A 20,288-nucleotide genomic window follows, 5' to 3' on the forward strand; every position below is an offset into this window, starting at 1 on the left:
CTAGTCTACAAACAAATGTTTCTACCTAATTTAACCAGTGGCTGCAGTGATGTGTTTTGCCCTTTGTAGCATGAAAATACCTTTTTTTCTGTGAAAATTAAATCTAGATGGAACAGTATTTCATGGTGTGTGGATTAACTACCAGCTGTTTTTCTTTTCAAAAGAGCACTAAATCACTATCATATTTTAAGAAGCAGCAAACATGAATCCAATTCAATTATTATTGAAATAACAGTTTTGTATTATATATGTAACCCCTGGGTGGGATGGAACCCAAATGCTATCTGCAAGGGCATAAAGAAAAAACATAGGCCCTACTTGCAACAGTTCTCCATGGATAGCGTTTTACTTCTGACGTTCAGGGCTCTTTGTGGGGGGAAGCATAGCTTCAAGGCCCTTTTGTATTAACCAACATACACAGCTCTTTTCAAATCCTTGTAAACAGCACTGATAATCCCCACTGTCTATTTCAGCAATAATCTCATGAGAGGCTATGTGGTTTCCAATTCCTTTACTGATAGTTGATAAATTGACTGAAGATTCTTAACAGCACTTAGGGCTTCATTTGCTAAGTATTTTTCTCATAGACACAGAATGGGAGAAAAGCCTTAGTAAATCATGCCCTTAGGTTTCAAAAAATGTTAATGAACAATAATGAAGAAAAAAGATGAATAAATTTGTGATCTCACTCTTATAGTAAAATTTTTGATTTTATGTAAGCAAATTCCTTAACAATTTACATTCTTCTCCTTTCAATTATTCAGATTGAAGGAAATGTATGTAATCCTTCTTCCAAGTCCCAAATTTCCCACTGTGGAATGGTTTGAATTTAGTCCCAATTCTTATCAGAATACAAGTCTCAATTCTAATACCTCTCATGCAATCTTCTTAAATATTTTAGATTGCCTGCTGGAAGCACCAAATGGGCACTCTCCTCTCACATGCAGCACATTTGAGTCAGTATTCAAAAAACAACTCTTGTGTTGTGATGCCGCTATGGGACATGCCTGCGAGTGGCCTTTCACCTCTTTGACGTGCTTTCCCCGTGGCTGGGAGATGCGGACGCCAATGCTGCCTCCCTCTTCATGTTTGGGAGCTACTGATGCTGCCTGCTTCTTCGCGGCCTGAGTGCCACCAATGCCACCACCTGAGTCCTCCTTCACAGCAGGGTCACCTCTCTAAGTGGCCAGGAGCGCCGCCGACTTTGTTCTTGTGGCTGGTGGGGCCGCCGATGCTTGGTGTCACCCCTGCCATCTTCGCAGCTGGGAGATGCTGACGAAGATGCTTCTTCTCATCTTTGTGGCCTGGATTGCCGCCACCAATGCATCTACCACGTAGCGCCTTCCTCCATGGTTATAAGGGTGTCCTTTAATATCAGGTGCAGCAATTGTTTAAAGCAATGGATCCACTGATACCTATTACATTACCTTTTTATTGTTAGTGCCACTCTCTGTAAAAAAAAAAAAATAAATGCAGGAACAATAGTCCCACCTCTCTGGTTTATTTATGTATTTAACATAAATTTCTTAATCATCAAAGCATATCTGATGGGTTACAAATAGCATACACAATTCTTCAAACAATAAACAACAAAAAATGACACAAAAACTCAGATAATATTCATAAATAAAACATACTAAAATCACAAACATAACATAAAATGACATAACCTAAAACACCTACAAGTCATTAAAAGCATCATACAAAAACCAGCATAACATAGAAAAACATAACACAGCTCCAAGAACCAAATAACTGCTTAAAATGGCATCAGTTTAAATTAATAACCAATCCTGTAATAATAAAAAAGCAATAAAACAAAACCTCACCTCAAGCAACCAAACTATTAAATAAATTGCTAAAATAACTAAAGTTGCCAGTCTTCAATCATTTTTCTTGTTGCTGTTAAAATATTCAAAGAAGTACAACTCTTGGGCATTATGTCCCACCTGTATTCTGCTGTTTCACCTTGGCTAGAGCTGCTACCTTCTCCTGCCTTATACAGTTGCCACCAGTGTGGCGTCAGGGAAAGATAGGCATGCATAGTGTTTTTTCTGGTCCAGATGTCACTGGTGAAATGGATGCTTCTCCTTTCCACCTTGGCCATAAGCACCTGCATGCGAGTATAACACTGAGTGTAGATGGTTGGGAAAACCTGCCTTGTGAATGTTGTCCTGGGGTACCTTGTATTTGGGGTTAAAGGATTCCGCAGCTACTTAACTCCCACATTCTCCAAAATCTTCAGGGGCAGGTCATTAGGGCAATTATTTCCCTGAAACACAGTGTCATCACCTTTGATACTGTCTGCCTCTCATTATTGGTGATAAAACACCCCATCTTCTACTTGAGTGCTTGCCAGTGATGTGAGTGTTGGGCTGCTTACTTGTCACCTCACTAGAGAAAGGGGCTTGGAGTTGGCTTGGGAGACAGACTTCCCTTTTTCTTTGTGTTAATATGGTAAAATGATTAAAATTCAATTTTACTTGCCCCAGGTGCTGTGTCCTGCTTTGGGGGAGGGTGGCTGTTGAAGGCCTGATGGTTCTGGGAGGTCTGGGTGGCACAGGAGATGTGCCTTATGTTTTTTTTATTTTTGTTTTTAAGTAGGAGGCCGGGAGAGAGTAGCATGAAGCTGCTTGCAGCGGCTGAGAGCCATGAGTGAAAATGAAAGTAGCAGTCAGACGTGAGGATGGGTCATGCCACTGGAGCTGAGGAATTCCTTGAGGTATGCATAAAGTGAGGCCATGTGGGGTAGGAACCCTATCAAGTAGGTGGTGAGGATGCTTCTGACTCACCCAAAGTCAGTTGGGCCACAGCAGTGAAGGAAATCAACTGATATTGAGTCAGCTGTGTTTCGCCCTACAGTTGAGGGCAGAGCAGCAGAAGCACTGGGGATACTGCAGCTGCATAATGGATGCAATTCACAGAATCGGAAGCTTTAGGTAAGCTCCTGGTATGATGCAAGTGAAGGCCAGAGTCCCACTGACATCCAGCTTCTCTGTGACTGTCTATGCTTTCCCGCTCCTCGGGGTCGCGTCTACGTACTATATCGAGATTACCAACACTTCTCCGCTCCTCGGGTCTGTGCTACATCATCGCTAGAGGCTCATCTCAGTCTTCCCTGTACTGTGGGTTGGCCTATGGCGTTACATCATCATCCTCAAGGTTGCCCCTCCTGAGTTCCTCCTGTTTGGCCAGTCTCACGCCTCCCGCTCTGCGGTCTGTCTGGTGCCTCTCCCCTCAGGGTCCCTGCCCAGGTATCACCTCCAGCCTGACTCTCTACTGGGGTACTCTCCTGGCTTCACGGGACCTCTCCTTTGCTTCACCCAGAGCTCCCTGCTGTGCCTGACCTCGCCACCCAATGGTGTGTACCTGTGGGGTTCCTCCTCACAGGTGATAACAACTCAGATCTCAGGCCAAGGGCCCACATACCCACAAATCTTAACAATCATCGTGTGGCTGAAGAGTCCATCTTTGTGCTGCTCAGGCCTGCACTTTGGTTCAATTTGTGCGCATGGCTGTAAGCTTAGATTCAACTATGCACAAACTTGTTTAGGGTCACTAGATTAATTGGAGCAGACTGGGCGGGAACTGGGGGAGGTCCAATTGTGTCGCCATGCATATTAATGGAAAATTTGCCCCCCCCCCCCAGCACGTGACACCCACACATGCGTGCAAATTTTAAAATTTGCCACGCATATGCGTGCAGCCATCCGATTGTATAACATGCACGTGCCAGCTCACGCATGTTCTAAAATTGGCACGTCCATGTGCGCGCTGGGAATCACTTGAGAATGGATGGCCATGTGCTGCTTTGAAAATCGACCCCCAAGTGAGTATTTTTCTCTCAAATGCAGCACACTTGAATCAGTAGAAAAAACAACTCTAGAACTATACCTTCAATACCTTTCCTCTGGTAAAAGTCAGGAATCCATTCTTCTCTGATGAAATACTCACTCCTCAGGCTTTTCTTAGGTGAAAGACACCTCCTCTCCGAATGACTTCTTTCTGTATAAAGTTTTCATTTTCTTTCAAGCCCTCCTTATATATTTCAGTTCCTATGTGGTGCAATGGTAGGGATGCTGATAAGATTCTTTTCTTTGACTATAAAAGTTTTAAGAAATCCTATTAAACAGAAAAAGGTAATGTTGCTTTTGAAGCACTTTCACCCTGATAAATTTACAAGGAACTCTTTTTACATTGAAGGAATCTGTCAAATTATTATGATATGGATATATGGTGTTAGCTTTCTCTGTGGCTTTGGGCAAGAAAATTGGGGTAGCTATTTTGTATTAGAAGTCTTTGGATATTCAAATTCTAGCTCAGGCTTTGGATCAGGATGGAAGATGGGTTAAGGGTAGAAGTGAGATTCATGGGAAACAGCTTTTGTTGATGAACATTTATGCTGCCACTCATGATATCCCGGATTATTATTATTATTTTATTTTTTTTTTGCACCTTTGCAAAGGAGACTGCTGTGGAAGGGAGTGTTCCATTGATTGTTGGTGGGGATTTTAACCTGATTTAACTTGACTTGTTAGTGGATAGGCAATCGAAAGTCCATATGAGGTTTTCAAAATCTAGAGTACTTCATTCCATCATTAAAGCCCATGGACTTGTTGACCTGTGGAGGATCCAATACCCCACTGTTAAAGATTTTACTTTTTTCACTGCCCCATCAATCTCACCCACGGACGGATTATTTTCTTGTATCTAATTGTTTGATGCCCAGGCTTTGTGAGTCTAATATCAACAGTATTGTGGTCTCTGATCATGCACAGATTGGGCTGTTTCATGACTGTGGTCTCATCCAAACTCTTTCACCCCAATGGAGATTTAACAGGGCTTGAAGATCCAGATTGTATTGCTCTTATTAAGGACAAATGTGCAAAGTATTTTAGATTTAATCTTATAGAAGATACTTCTCCTTTTGTATGGTGGGATGCTTTTGAGGCAGTTCTGCGAGGGACCATAACTACTCTGCAGGGTTGTCCAAAAAGAGACAAACATCTCTCCATCTTTAGCTGGAGAGATAAAAACCTTGGAGCTGCAATATATATAATGGGGAGGGGGGGGGGGAATTCAGTATTGTTACGTCTATACAAGTTGAAGTCTGAATATTATTCTCTTTTGAGCCAGCATGCTAGCATGTTACTAGCCTAGCAGCAGGTGAAGTATTATACTGGTAATAATAAATCTAGAAATAATAAGAAAGTCAGAAAAAAGATTAAATGGTAACTTTGAAACACCTACGTGGGCACACATGTACACGTATATGCTGGCTTGTGCTAAAGGACAGGGCCATTTTATAACATATGTGCATATATGTGCACTTAGTTTTATATGGAAGCACACATGTGCACACAAATTCCTTCTCTACTGTGTAAATGGGGGAATTTTATAAGGGACCTGTGCCATCACAGGGAATTTTCACAGTTTGTTCCCAGTTCGCTCAGTTAAGGAATAGGAATTCCCAACCCCCTGTTTAATAATCTCCCTTTCCCCCTTCCCCCCTGTTAGCCCCAACCCTTAAAAACCACTGACTGGCCTAGATTTTTTTTATTTTATTATTTATACGCCATCCATACCAGTAATAAACCTACGCGGCTGGGGACCCCGGTGCGTGCTTCTGCTAACTCACACATTCCATTTTAAATTTATGGAATGCCTATGTCCTGCCCTTGCCCTGCCCAGGAAACAAGAAGGTAGGCGATCTAAAAAAGCCATTAGGAAAACAAACGATCAATGGTGCCAATGGGGAAAATATACTGACAACATTCCATGTCAATAGAGGAACTGATTAAGATTTCCTTTCCGTTCCACACCCGGGATTGTAATCTCCACTCTTAACTGGAATCCCGGGTGTGGAACGGAAAGGAAATCTTAATCAGTTCCTCTATCGACATGGAACATTGTCAGTATATTTTTCCCATTGGCACCATCGATTGTTTACAATTTAAAAGTCTTTCATCTTACAATGAAAAACTATGAATCACTAAGCCCCTGAGGCAGCCACTTCAATAGTGGCGAAACTCAGCCTGAGTCGGGCAATTGTTTTACACGTCTCCACCTTAATAAAAAATTGAAAAAAGGCTTTGGCATCTATCACCTTGTCCTGCCCAGACCACACCCATGTCCCACCACTTTTTTGGACTATCTTACTTGTGCATTTACTGGGAGGTACCCACATACATGGGAAGCTTTTAAAATCTGCTCAGCGCGTACTGGCTGGACATACTCACATATTTCCCAGCTTCGATTTGTGTGCTGGACTTTTAAAATTCACCCACAAGGTTATATGCTTCACCATGGGGCAATGAATATTAAAAACAAGAGATTTTACAATTTGAGGATTATTATTTTGCTCTTTACTTTTCTGAAATTCATTTATCTAGAGATACAGTATCTGCTCTCTTGTATGATTGAAAAGTTTCTAATTTCTGAGGTAGACTGGGATTACCTGGACAGGAATGTTACAGAGGTGGAAATTGTGCAACCAATTTGGCTGCTTTGAAAAAGCCTTCTGGTCCAGATGGATTTATAGCAGAATTTTATAATATGTTTGAGTCTGTACTTGCCCCTGAACTTCAGAAACTTTTTGGTAAGTTTTTTAAGGGAGGAAAGAGTCAGTAGTTCATTTTTGTAGGTTACAGTTATACAAGGTCCTGACACCTGGGCTTTAGCCTAGACCAGGGCCCAGCCCAGGCATGATACTGTGGTCCAGTCCGGAAGCCAGGTCCTGACACCTGGGCCTTGGCCTAGGCTAACCCTGAGCCTGGTGTGGAGGCCGGGTCCCAATGTCCAGTCATTGGCCTAGACCATAGCCTGTGCCCCGGCCCAATGCTGAAGCCAGGTTTAGAAGCCTGGTCCTGACACCTACCCTTGGCCCAAGCCCAGGTCCAATGCCAGGGCCCAGTCCAGAGGCCAGGTTCCAATACCAGGCCTCGGCCAGGATCAGACCTAGGCCCGGCTGCCAGAGCCCAGAGCTCCAATGTCCACCATCTTCTTTCTTCTTTCTTGGAATGATGCCATCCATTGAGATGAAGTGGAATAAATTAACTCTGGCACATCCTTCTCAGCATTGGAACCAGGCCTACAAGTCTGGGCCTTGCATAGAGCCTAAGCCAATGCTGCAGCCTAGGTGAATGCAAGTCCAAGGTTTCAACCTGTGCCTAGGCCTCATTGTTGGTTCCCCTTCAGACCAAGTAAGTGGGGTCCCGGGAGGATCGTGGTCCCGAAATTTTTTTATGGAGTAGGGATGGGTGCTGGGTAAGGAAGGCCTTGAAAGGCCCTGTTTCTTTTTTTTCTTTTTTTTATGTTTATTTCATTTTTTTAAAAATAAACATTAAACAAAACAAAATTCATAGGGAATCCCCCAAAATGAAGCAAAAAAATGAAACAAAATTTTTATTCTTCATACCTCACAGCATTGGTGCCTTGGGCAAAGCCCCGCATTATCTTGAAGTACAGGCTGGGTCCTGTCATCTGTGACATCATTGATGATGTCAGAGGGTGGACATGGAAGTGCTGGATGCAATTTTTAAAGATGAAAAAGAGAGAAATGAGGCAAAAAAATGTCTAAAATGCAACAATTTTGGTGGGCAACCTGTGGGAAGGCTTACAATTCTTTAATTTTTGAATTAAGGAAATAGAGGACATTTCAAGGGATTTTTGTGGGATGTCCCTGAGGAATGTATGAATGAAAATGGGTGAGTTTAGACAGATTTTGTGTGCTTAAGAAGAATTTATGCTTTCTTTGGATGGGTTTATTCATTTTTATTTTGAATTTTGATGCTGGCCATAGAAAAAAATATGATCCATTGGCTGGAGAAGTAGAGAAATGGTAACTAGGGACGCCATAACCTAAGAGACACCTTGGCAATGGAACACTTATTTGAAGTCAGGATGCTGAGAGGCTCGCGGTATTACACTTTGAATGGACAAAGCCCAATTGATTTTAGTTTCTTTTACTGAAGTATAGAAAAATTTAATATTACCAAAAATACTTTTATTTCCTGTGTACAAGGACTGATTAGTTTAAATGTAAATATATGGAGCTATATGGACAGAATGAATGAGACAAATACTATTTGGACAATGATATCACTGAAAGCAGGAATTTCCATGAAAATAAGACAGTGACAGTTTAGAATATTGTAGGGATGTGAATCGTGTCCTCGATCGTCTTAACGATCGATTTCGGCTGGGAGGGGGAGGGAATCGTATTGTTGCCGTTTGGGGGGGTAAAATATCGTGAAAAATCGTGAAAAATCGAAAAATCGCAAAACCGGCACATTAAAACCCCCTAAAACCCACCCCCGACCCTTTAAATTAAATCCCCCACCCTCCCGAACCCCCCCCAAATGACTTAAATAACCTGCGGGTCCAGCGGCGGTCCGGAACGGCAGCGGTCCGGAACGGGCTCCTGCTCCTGAATCTTGTTGTCTTCAGCCGGCGCCATTTTCCAAAATGGCGCCGAAAAATGGCGGCGGCCATAGACGAACACGATTGGACGGCAGGAGGTCCTTCCGGACCCCCGCTGGACTTTTGGCAAGTCTCGTGGGGGTCAGGAGGCCCCCCACAAGCTGGCCAAAAGTTCCTGGAGGTCCAGCGGGGGTCAGGGAGCGATTTCCCGCCGCGAATCGTTTTCGAACGGAAAATGGCGCCGGCAGGAGATCGACTGCAGGAGGTTGTTCAGCGAGGGTTCCGGCGCCTCGCTGAACGACCTCCTGCAGTCGATCTCCTGCCGGCGCCATTTTCCGTACGAAAACGATTCGCGGCGGGAAATCGCTCCCTGACCCCCGCTGGACCTCCAGGAACTTTTGGCCAGCTTGTGGGGGGCCTCCTGACCCCCACGAGACTTGCCAAAAGTCCAGCGGGGGTCCGGAAGGACCTCCTGCCGTCCAATCGTGTTCGTCTATGGCCGCCGCCATTTTTCGGCGCCATTTTGGAAAATGGCGCCGGCTGAAGACAACAAGATTCAGGAGCAGGAGCCCGTTCCGGACCGCTGCCGTTCCGGACCGCCGCTGGACCCGCAGGTTATTTAAGTCATTTGGGGGGGTTCGGGAGGGTGGGGGATTTAATTTAAAGGGTCGGGGGTGGGTTTTAGGGGGTTTTAGTGTGCCGGCTCACGATTCTAACGATTTATAATGATAAATCGTTAGAATCTCTATTGTATTGTGTTCCATAACGGTTTAAGACGATATTAAAATTATCGGACGATAATTTTAATCGTCCTAAAACGATTCACATCCCTAGAATATTGTGACGGGATGTGCACTGCATAATGACAGGTGAAGGGCTGTGCTGCCAGTCTTTGTCACCGAGGCCTAGTTTTAGACCCAAACATTTTAAAACTTAGGGACCATTAGGAAATGTATGACTGTGTGTGTTTTGAGAGAATGCTATATAATTTAAAAGCCTGGAAATGGTAAAGTGAATGAAAGACAGATTAAATGTAAAGAAATTGTTATATAAAAAACAAACAAAAAAAAACTGGAATAAGTCCATGATCCCTTATATATTCAAAGCTTTTGAATATCAGAACTATTTATATGTAAAAGGATTTCTGGTAGCCACTGAGCTGAAAGCCATAACTTTATTGTACCTTATGGTACAGGTTCATAGATTCCTGCCTTTAGTGGGTAATACTAATAATGTGGACCAGAGTAATTAGAAACAAGGTGAAATCAAAATATTATATCTTTTCTCCTATAAAGAAAATTGTTTCTTTGTTTCCTTCAGATACAGAGTCTATTGACAAAAACCATACAACTTCTGATGCTATAAATAAGAAAACAAAAATAATTAACAAATCAAGAAATAGAAAAGAAACAATAGTGAGTGTGTGAATGTGTGACAATTGAAATAAGAGAACATTATTGTCATCAGTTACAACTGAGACATATCATAAGATCAATTTCTTGTGTTCTCATTAATATATTATTAATTGTTCATTTCTGGCTTTCACACAAGCAATGAAACTGACTCCAATCTTAAGATTTCAGTATTACTCCCTTTCTGTTTTTTTAGTTAGAGTTAATTTTTTTTTTAATTTATTAGCTGATGACTAAGTTCAACAAGCCAACCAGACACACAATTAGCAAGACTTAGGCTGTGGAAAAATAATCTCGGTACAGGAAGTCAGTATTTCTTTTTATGTTAATTAAAGTTATTGTACTAGGTAAAGATTCCTGGATTTGAGAAGGAGATGACTATGGGTCAAGAAAGGTTCATATGTCAATATCCAGCTGTAAACGCCAGTTTTGATACCGAGCATCTAAAGCTTTGCAACATTTGTTGATAACCTGATCCAGTGTTCATCATCATCACTAGCCAGTTCCATACTCCAGCTACTGCATCGACGGAGCCACAGATAAGTGTGCAAACCAATAGAGACTTTTCAGTTTGAGAGAACATTTATTGTTAGTACAATAGACAAACAAAGACATTTCAAACAAAGATAAAGAAACAAACACACTGACACAGAGAATAATAAAAACACAGAAAAGTAAATTTTAAAAGCCTGACGTGCATCTTTTAGAGAATGTACAAATACGTCAGGATAGCACGCACTGAGAGATTTTAAAAGCCACTGGACTATGCGCATAGATGCCACTGCATGTACAAATGAAATGTTTACAAAAAGGGGTGGTGCATGGGGGTGGTCTCGATGGGGCACGGGCATTCCAAGATTTTAATATGAAATTTGCATGTAAATACTTATGTGCACTGGTACGTGACTGGGTCCCCTGCATATAACTTTACTTCTGGTATGGATGACGTGTAACTTATAAAACAAAAAAATCTAGGCAGATCAGTGGGATTTTAAAGGTCAGGGGGAAGGGAGGCTATTAAAGTAGGAGGACTTGGAAATCCTATACCTTAATTGGGTGAACTGGGAATGAAATGGGTAAACTAGCAATGGTGTTGGTGCATGTGCCTTTTAAAATCTACCCATGTATGTAGTTGTTGTGTTCGTGCCTGCTTTCGCCCTTGCTCCACCCTCTCTACCTGTGTGGTGACTCCCTCCATGCCTGATGGATGGCTTGACGCCGCAGCGTCTCCATGCCGCTCCTCCCCGGCGGTCCACAGGCCAGCTCGATGCTGCGGATCCGCCATGTTCCTGATGACGTAGGGCGTGCACGCAGTATGTACCAGTAAGGGTGTGAACCTCAGGGGCGCCCCCCTGTACTGACATCATCCACTTGCAACATAAAAGGTCTTTTCTTTTGCTAACAACTCGAGTTAGCAAGAACTCCGATTGGACTAGCTCTGGCTGTCCAAAGACTACCTTGCACCACAGGATTGTTTGCGGGATTCCTCCGGATCCGCTTCACTCTTGCAGCATTGCCTCTTCGGACCTACCAGGGGTACCCACTCCTCGGGGGCCTCATTCTCTTTCTTTATTTCAGATTACAGAAAGGAACCGGTACTCGCTCCTCGAGGGCCCATGTTCCTAAACCCTCTGAAGACTCTCCATTGCCTGGAAGCGATCGCAAGAGACAGACATTGTGAGTTATTATCTCAGACTACAGACAGGAAGTGGTACTCGTTCCTCGAGGACCTATATTCCTGAACACTCTGAAGATTCTCCTTGCCCAGAAGCCATCGCAGGTACAGACATTGTGAGTTATTATTTCAGATTACAGACAGGAACAGGCACTCGCTCCTCGAGGGCCTTTGTTCCTGAATACTCTGAAGATTCTCACTGTCCAGAGGCTTTTGCATCAACAGACATTGTGAGTTGCTATTTCAGATGGTATATAGGAACTGGCACTCGCTCCTCGAGGGCCTATGTTCCTGAACATTCTGAAGATTCTTTATTGACTAGAAGCTATTCCAGATACAGATTAGTGTGAGTGACCACCGCTCCCTCAGAGCTTCCCTGGAACCAGGTACTCGCTCCTCGAGGGCCTAACCCTTTCCAACTACTGAGCCATATCAAGACCTTGTGTGAGATATCATCTAGTACTGGTTATGTATATCTGCATATTCTGTCTATTCACTATCTACAGTCTCTTTGCAGCTCAGCAACCTGAGAATCGCAGTTCCAGTATCTGAGGGACTTCAGCCCTGCCGGGCATACCAGCTCACTACTCCACCTCTGGTGGTTATACTACTTATCTAATAAAGAACTATCTGTGTCTGTCTCCATACTCCAGTCTAGCCGGTGGTCCCTCTCGGGACTTCCTCCTGAGGGCGCTGTCATCTGCCATCGGCCCAAGGATTCACCTATTTACTTTCTGTCCAGCTGAGCACCATCTCCAGTACTCTGCTGGTACAGATTGCCAACTCTACAGTCTACATTAACATTGCCATTCCTTAGCAGACCCATAGGAGGCAGTTCACTACAGATTGCTATTCCTCCCTTAGGGGAGGGACTTCCATCAGACTGCTATTCACATCTGCTCACTCCTCCCATCCGCATTGCAGACCCTGCAACAGATTGCTAACCGCTAGCAGTATTGCAACAGATTGCTGGCTCCTCCCCTTCTGGGAGTGTCCAGCAGCAGGATCCTATCCGATTGCTCTGTCTAGCAGCCGATCCCATAACAGATTGCTAACTCCTCCCTTTACAGGAACATCCAGCAGCAATTCGCTAACAGATTGATAACTCGAGCAGCAGATCCATAACAGTAGTAGAGGTGGCATTCGAATGCATGGGCACATGCCCACTTAAAATTGAGCACACATGTGCATGTAATCTGACTATTTTATAACATGCACGCATATACATTAGGGATGTGAATCGGGCTTTGGATGAATGAAAATATCGTTGATATTTTCAAAATCATCAGAAATCGGGGGCTCCCCCGAAACAATAGGAAGACCCCACGATATTGATCGTGGGGGTTCTCTTATAGTTTTGGGGGAGGGCGGGAAACACGGCACACAAAAATAACCCCTAAACCCACCCTGACCCTTTAAAACTAATCCCTTTGCTTCCCCCACCCTCCCAACCCCCCCAAATTCATTTTACAGGTATCTGGTGGTCCAGTGGGGGTCCCGGGAGTGGTCTCCCGCTCCCGGGCCGTCAGCTGCCACTAATCAAAATGGTGCCAATGGCCCTTTGCCCTTACCATGTGACAGGGTATCCGTGCCATTGGCCGGCCCCTGTCACATGGTAGGAGCACTGGATGGCCCGCGCCATTTTTAAAGATGGCACCGGCTATCCAGTGCTCCCTGCATGTGACAGGGGCCAGCCAATAGCACGGATGGGGGAGCCCCGGATGGGAGAGCCCCCGGATGGGGGAGCCCCGGATGGGAGGAGCGAGCAGATGTGAATAGCAGTCTGATGGAAGTCCCTCCCCTAAGGGAGGAATAGCAATCTGTAGTGAACTGCCTCCTATGGGTCTCCTAAGGAATGGCAATGTTAATGTAGACTGTAGAGTTATTTTGTCACATGGTAAGGGCAAAGGCCATCGGCGCCATTTTTATTAGTGGCAGCCGACGGCCGGAGAGCGGGAGATCGCTCCTGGGACCCCCACTGGACCACCAGGTACCTGTAAAATGTTTTTTTTGGGGGGGGGGTCAGGTGGGTGGGGGAAGCAAAGGGATTAGTTTTAAAGGGTCGGGGTGGGTTTTTTTGTTTATCGGCTCAGGCGCAGCCGATAAACAAAACCGCGATCGGGCCCGATGAAAAAAAACCCACATGTGAATCAGAACCGGAATCCGAACCAATTCCGGTTCCGATTCACATCTCTACTATACATGCATATGTTATAAAATAGCCGCATCCCTGGGTGCAGGCTGACAAATTTGAGCACATGTGCACCCAGTTGTACCACTTTGAAAGTTACTGCATAGAACATAGAGAACTTACCTGAAGAAGACATCCTTTAGAATTTTAAGCAATGTTGAATGAATTCTCTGGAGAGTTGAAAAATATTGAATTTCACACAAAGAATCAATTCTTTACACTAATGCTAGTATAACATCAAACAGAATTATCACCAGGAAAATTAGATTACAAAATAATACTTATTTGATAAGGCCGTACTGCACGTGATACCGTTACATCACACAATAAAGAATTACCCTGTAAGTCAGGTAAACCCTATATTAAGCATTATCCTGCTAAGTTATCTGGAAAACATTAGGACCATGTGAAAGCTTTAGGATATGCTTATCCATCTAATTGTCATGGATATTTAGTGGCACAGCCACACTTAGAAACATAGAGACATAGAAATGACAGCAGAAAAGGACCAAATGGTCCATCAAATGTGATCATAAAACTTATGATAGTATCTGTTGCGCCATGTAGGTTACCCCCATGCTTATTAGGGATGTGAATCGTGTCCTCGATCGTCTTAACGATCGATTTCGACTGGGAGGGGGAGGGAATCGTATTGTTGCCGTTTGGGGGGGTAAAATATCGTGAAAAATCGTTAAAAATCGTTAAAAATCGAAAAATCGAAAAACCGGCACATTAAAACCCCCTAAAACCCACCCCCGACCCTTTAAATTAAATCCCCCACCCTCCCGAACCCCCCCCAAATAACTTAAATAACCTGCGGGTCCTGCGGCGGTCCGGAACGGCAGCGGTCCGGAACGGGCTCCTGCTCTGAATCTTGTCGTCTTCAGCCGGCGCCATTTTCCAAAATGGCGCCGAAAAATGGCGGCGGCCATAGACGAAAAAGATTGGACGGCAGGAGGTCCTTCCGGACCCCCGCTGGACTTTTGGCAAGTCTCGTGGGGGTCAGGAGGCCCCCCACAAGCTGGCCAAAAGTTCCTGGAGGTCCAGCGGGGGTCAGGGAGCGATTTCCCGCCGCGAATCGTTTTCGTACGGAAAATGGCGCCGGCAGGAGATCGACTGCAGGAGGTCGTTCAGCGAGGCGCCGGAACCCTCGCTGAACTGACCTCCTGCAGTCGATCTCCTGCCGGCGCCATTTTCCGTACGGAAAATGGCGCCAGCCATACTGCGTATGGCCGGCGCCATTTTCCGTACGAAAACGATTCGCGGCGGGAAATCGCTCCCTGACCCCCGCTGGACCTCCAGGAACTTTTGGCCAGCTTGTGGGGGGCCTCCTGACCCCCACGAGACTTGCCAAAAGTCCAGCGGGGGTCCGGAAGGACCTCCTGCCGTCCAATCTTTTTCAGTCTATGGCCGCCGCCATTTTTCGGCGCCATTTTGGAAAATGGCGCCGGCTGAAGACGACAAGATTCAGAGCAGGAGCCCGTTCCGGACCGCTGCCGTTCCGGACCGCCGCTGGACCCGCAGGTTATTTAAGTTATTTGGGGGGGGTTCGGGAGGGTGGGGGATTTAATTTAAAGGGTCGGGGGTGGGTTTAGGGGGTTTTAGTGTGCCGGCTCACGATTCTAACGATTTATAACGATAAATCGTTAGAATCTGTATTGTATTGTGTTCCATAACGGTTTAAGACAATATTAAAATTATCGGACGATAATTTTAATCGTCCTAAAACGATTCACATCCCTAATGCTTATAAGTTTCCCAGATCGTAAAAGTCAGAGCTCTCACTGCTTGCTGTTTGAATCCATTTCCCCTTTTCCCCTTGCTGCTGAAGAGCCATGATGGAGTTTCATCAAGATTATGAAGGCTTATTGGTTAAGAATAGCAACTGCCACACCAGCAAGTTACCCCTATGCATTCTTTTATTCATTTCTATCCTTCTTAATTTGATTGAGAGAAATTGATTTTAAATTTAAAAAAATCAGAATGGATTTTTGTAGCAGGGAAGGTACTAGAGATGTGAATTGGAACTGGAATCGGTTCCGATTCCGGTTCCGATTCACATCGTTAAATTTTTTTTGTGTGGCCCGATAGTGGTTTTGTTTATCAGCTGTGCCCGAGCCGTTAAACAAAAAAACCCACTGTGAGGAGTAGGTTGCAATAGTCTAAGCAGGAGGAGATAAGAACTTGAGTTGCTTGATAAGGGTTCTGGTGGTATGTTACGAAAGGAAAGGACAGATTTTGGCAATGTTATAAAGAAAGAAATGACACATTTTAGCAGTGTTTTGGATATGCATAGAGAAGGAGAGAGAGCAGTCAAAAAGGACCCCAAGGTTACGTGCTGATGATAACCTTGTTAGCCACAGAAAAAGAGAAAGGAGGAAGAGAGGAGGTGGGCTTGGTGAGAAAGATAAAGAGATCCGTCTTGGCCATGTTGAGTTTAAAATGGTGGTAGGACATCCAGGCAGCAATGACAGACAAGCAGGCCAAAATCCGGGACTGAACTTCTGGTGAAATTTCTAGTGTACAAAGGTAGATCTGGGAGTCATTAGCATAAAAAATGTATTGAAAGCCATGAGAGGAAATCACAGCACCAAGGGAATTAGTATATAGTGAGAAGAGAAGAGGGTCCAGGACAGAGTTGTGAGGCACACCAATTAATAGTGGAATGGCAGTAGAGGAGAAACCACCAGAGAAAACACTAAAAGTGAGATGGGAGAGGTAAGAAGAGAATGAAGACAGAATGGAGTCCTGAAACCAAGCGAGGACAAAGTATCTAGGAATAGGTGGTGATCAATAGTTTCAAAAGCAGCAGACAGGTCAAGGAGGATAAGAACAGAATAAAGGCTTTTGGCTTTAGCCATAAACAGGTCATTGGAAACTTTGGCAAGGGCTGTTTTAGTTGAATGTAGAGGGCGAAAATCAGACTGGAGTGGACCAAGAATAGCTTGAAATTTAAAAAAGACAAGACAACAGCAGTGAACAGTACATACAAGTAGATTGGAGGCAAAAGAGAGGAGGGAGATGGACAATAGTTGGCAGGATAGGTAGGATCCAGTGAGGGTTTTATAAGGAGTAGTATGATTACAGCATGTTTTAAGGCAGCAGGAATAGTAGCAGTGAAGCGTGATAGACTGAGGATATGACAGATAGAAGGGATGACTATAGTGGTGATGGAGCTGAGGAATCAGGTGGGGCAAGGACAGAGTAAAAGCAGTTATTTTGGAGAAAGAGGAAGATGAGCAGTTTCCTTCACTGTGACTTCAGGAAAGGAGGAGAGAGTGGTGGAGGCTAGGGGAAGGGTAGAGGAGGCAGGCAAAGGTGAACTAGTTGAGAACTCAAGACTAACTTTGTGAATCTTTTCATGGATTAGTCAGCCATAGTCTGGGCAGAGAGAGAAGGGGAGGAGGGAAGTGAGGGATGTTTGAGGAGGGAATTGAGAGAGGCAAAGAAACGGCAAGGGCTGGATGTTAAAGAGTTTATCAAATGGACATAGTAGTCTTGTTTGGCAAGTGTAATTGCATATTGAAAAGTGGTCAGAATGTCTGCATAGGCATAGGATTTTAGCCAGAGACATTTTGCAGAGCAGGTGCAGGAACATAGGTAGAGAATTCTGGGGGTGAACCAAGGCAGGGTTTAGTGTGCCTTACAGGATGGGTAAGAGGAGGGGTAAGAGTGTCTAAGGCTGAAGAGAATATAGTGTTGTAAGAAGAAACTGCTTCATCAATAGATTCAGCGAAAGTTGTGGAAGGGAGAGATGAAACAGCAGTGGAAAAGATGCAAGGGTCAACAGCTTGGATATTCCTAAAAATGTAAGTGACTGGATGAGTATGTGGGGGAAGGTAATTTAATGTGAAAGTAATCAGGTGATGATCTGAGGTTGGAAGAACTGAGGTGGCAAAGACTGAGAGACAGCAGTTGGAAACAAATACTAGGTCAATGCAGTGGCCTTGCTGGTGAGTAGAGGTAGTAGAGCAGAGTCAGAGATCATAAATAGGTTAAAGAAAGACTTTTGAGGCATAAGAGTTAGAGGGGTCATCAACATGGAGGTTAAAGGTACCAAGGATATGGGAAGGGGAAAATGGGTTAATGAAGAAGGAAAGCCAGGAATCAAAGTCAGTGAGAAATGAAGAGGGAGATTTATAAGGGGGTCGATAGATGATAGCTACCTGGAGAGGTAGTGGAGTGAATAGGTGGATGGAATGGGCTTGAAAGGAAGTAAAAGAATGGGAACAATGATAAGACTGAAAAGGTTATGGCTTGATATGGGACAATGGAGTGAACATTGCCTTGAAGGGCTGGGATTGGTATTGATATCCCCAATTGAAAGTTGAAGGAGGAGCAGGAGAATATGGAGAAGATAGGCAGAGGTATGCCGATAGTGACAATGAAGAGATGGTATCAGAGATAGTGGAAAAGGCAGGATGAGGGGAAAAACTTTGAAGTTCAAAAGCAGTGGACTGCAAGTGAGGCCTCACAAAGGAACTGTCAAGGGCATTATCACCTCCTTTTTCTTACTGGATATTCCTTTCTCTATGTAGCCCAGCATTCTTCTGGCTTTAGCTATCGCTTTGTTACATTGCTTCACCATCTTCAGATCTCCAGAAACTAATACCCCAAGATGCCTCTCTTGATCAGTACAAATCGATTCTTCACACACGCCCCTCCCCCATCGTATAAAGCTCTTTTGGATTACTACGCCCCAGATATATGACTCTGCCTTTCTTGGCATTGAATCCCATCTGCCAAATCTTCGACCACTCTTTGAGCTTTCTTAAATCCCTTTTCATTCTCTCTACTCCTTCAAGCATGTTCACTCTATTGTAGATTTTAGTACCATCCACAAATAGACAAAATATACCTTCTATCCCTTCCACAACATTGCTCACAAAAATATTGAACAGAACCAGTTCCAAAACTGAACCCTGTGGCACTCCACTTAATATGGTTTTCTCTTCAGATTAGGTTCCATTTACCATTAAACTCTGTCTCCTATCAGTCAACGAGTTTATAATCCATGCCACCACCTTGGCACTCACTCCCAAGCTTCTCATTTTATTCACAAGCCCCCTGTGCAGGACAGTATTGAAAGCTTTGCTGAAATCCATGTAGATCACATTGAGCGCTCTTCCTTGATCCGATTCTCTATTCACCCATTCAAAAAAATAAATCAGATTTGTCTGTCAGGACCATCTCCTGGTGAATTCATGCTGCCTTGGATTCAGCAACCCACCAGATTGTAGATAGTTCACTATCCTTTCCTTCGGCAGAGTCTCCATTAATTTTCCCACCTCAGAGATGAGGCCAACCGGTCTCCTCTCTACCATTCTTGTGAAGCATGACCACCACGACTTTTCTCCAGTCCTGCAGCGCAACTCCTGTTTCCAAGGATCTATTGAACAGGTCCTTCAGTGGACTCACCAGCACATCTCTGAGCTATCTCAGTATCCTGGGATGTATCTCATCTGGCCCCATGGTCCTGTCCACTTTCAGTTTGTCTAGCTCCTCCCATAGATTCTCATCTGTAAATGGAGTTTTGTCCATTCCATTCCCATCTACAGTCTTGTTGACCAGCAATAGTCATTCTCCAGGGTCTTCGTTAGTGAATACTAACATTTAGTACTTGTTTAATATTTCTGCTATTTCTTTCTCACTCTCTATACATTGCTCCTTGTCACCTTTCAATTTCACTATACCACTTCTGACCTCTCTTCTTTCACTGATATATCTGAAAAAAGCTTTGTCTCCTTGTTTTACCTCTTTGGCCATCCTTTTTTCTGCTTGACCTTTTGCTTTTCTTATTTCTTTGTCTCCCTCAGTTTTAACAGATATTCTGAGCATAGTTCGCTGGATAAGTTTATTTGGCTAACTTTGCAGTCCAGCCAATGGCTGAATATCAGGCCTTTTTATTTTGCTTGCTCTATGGACTTTAATGGATCAAAAAATTAAAGCAAACAAAAATGTTCATTATTTTTGAAGCCCCTGTCAATTCATTTCATTAGGAAGAAAATAAACCAAATAATATCTTTGGATTATCCCTTCATTCCAAATGAATGCACATCTGTAATTTTTTTTGTATCATTTCACATATATTGTAATGTATGTAAATTTCTAACATATCACCTTATTCATCACCCTTCTAAATAATCATATCATTGTGTTTATTTAAATGCTGAAAATAAAAATAATGTTCATGGATGTCATGCTTCTCTTTACTGTATATTGAGTATCTTTGTAATTATAGATATTAGTAGCCCATACCAGACCTTCAACTGGCCTGATAAATGATAGGGTGGTATTTCAAATCAAGCATGACAAGTTGTGTGACAAATGATTTCCATTAGTTTTAGCAGAATGGAAACAAAACAGATCAATACAAATGATTTGCAGCAACTTTAGATCATAAATTTATTTTTTTCTCCATTCTATCATTTTAATAGAGAAGTATTTTTCTATAGTGTAAAAGAAGTCTTTAGTCTGAAGATTTGATAATTCCAGTTATAGAAAACTCATGTGATTTATGTCTAGAGATGGTTTATTTAATTAACTGTTAATTTTATTCAGTTACACCTAATATTCTTGCAGTAGACAG

The sequence above is a fragment of the Rhinatrema bivittatum genome, chromosome 7 (genome assembly GCF_901001135.1).
Source record: "Rhinatrema bivittatum chromosome 7, aRhiBiv1.1, whole genome shotgun sequence".
Lineage (NCBI taxonomy): Eukaryota > Metazoa > Chordata > Amphibia > Gymnophiona > Rhinatrematidae > Rhinatrema > Rhinatrema bivittatum.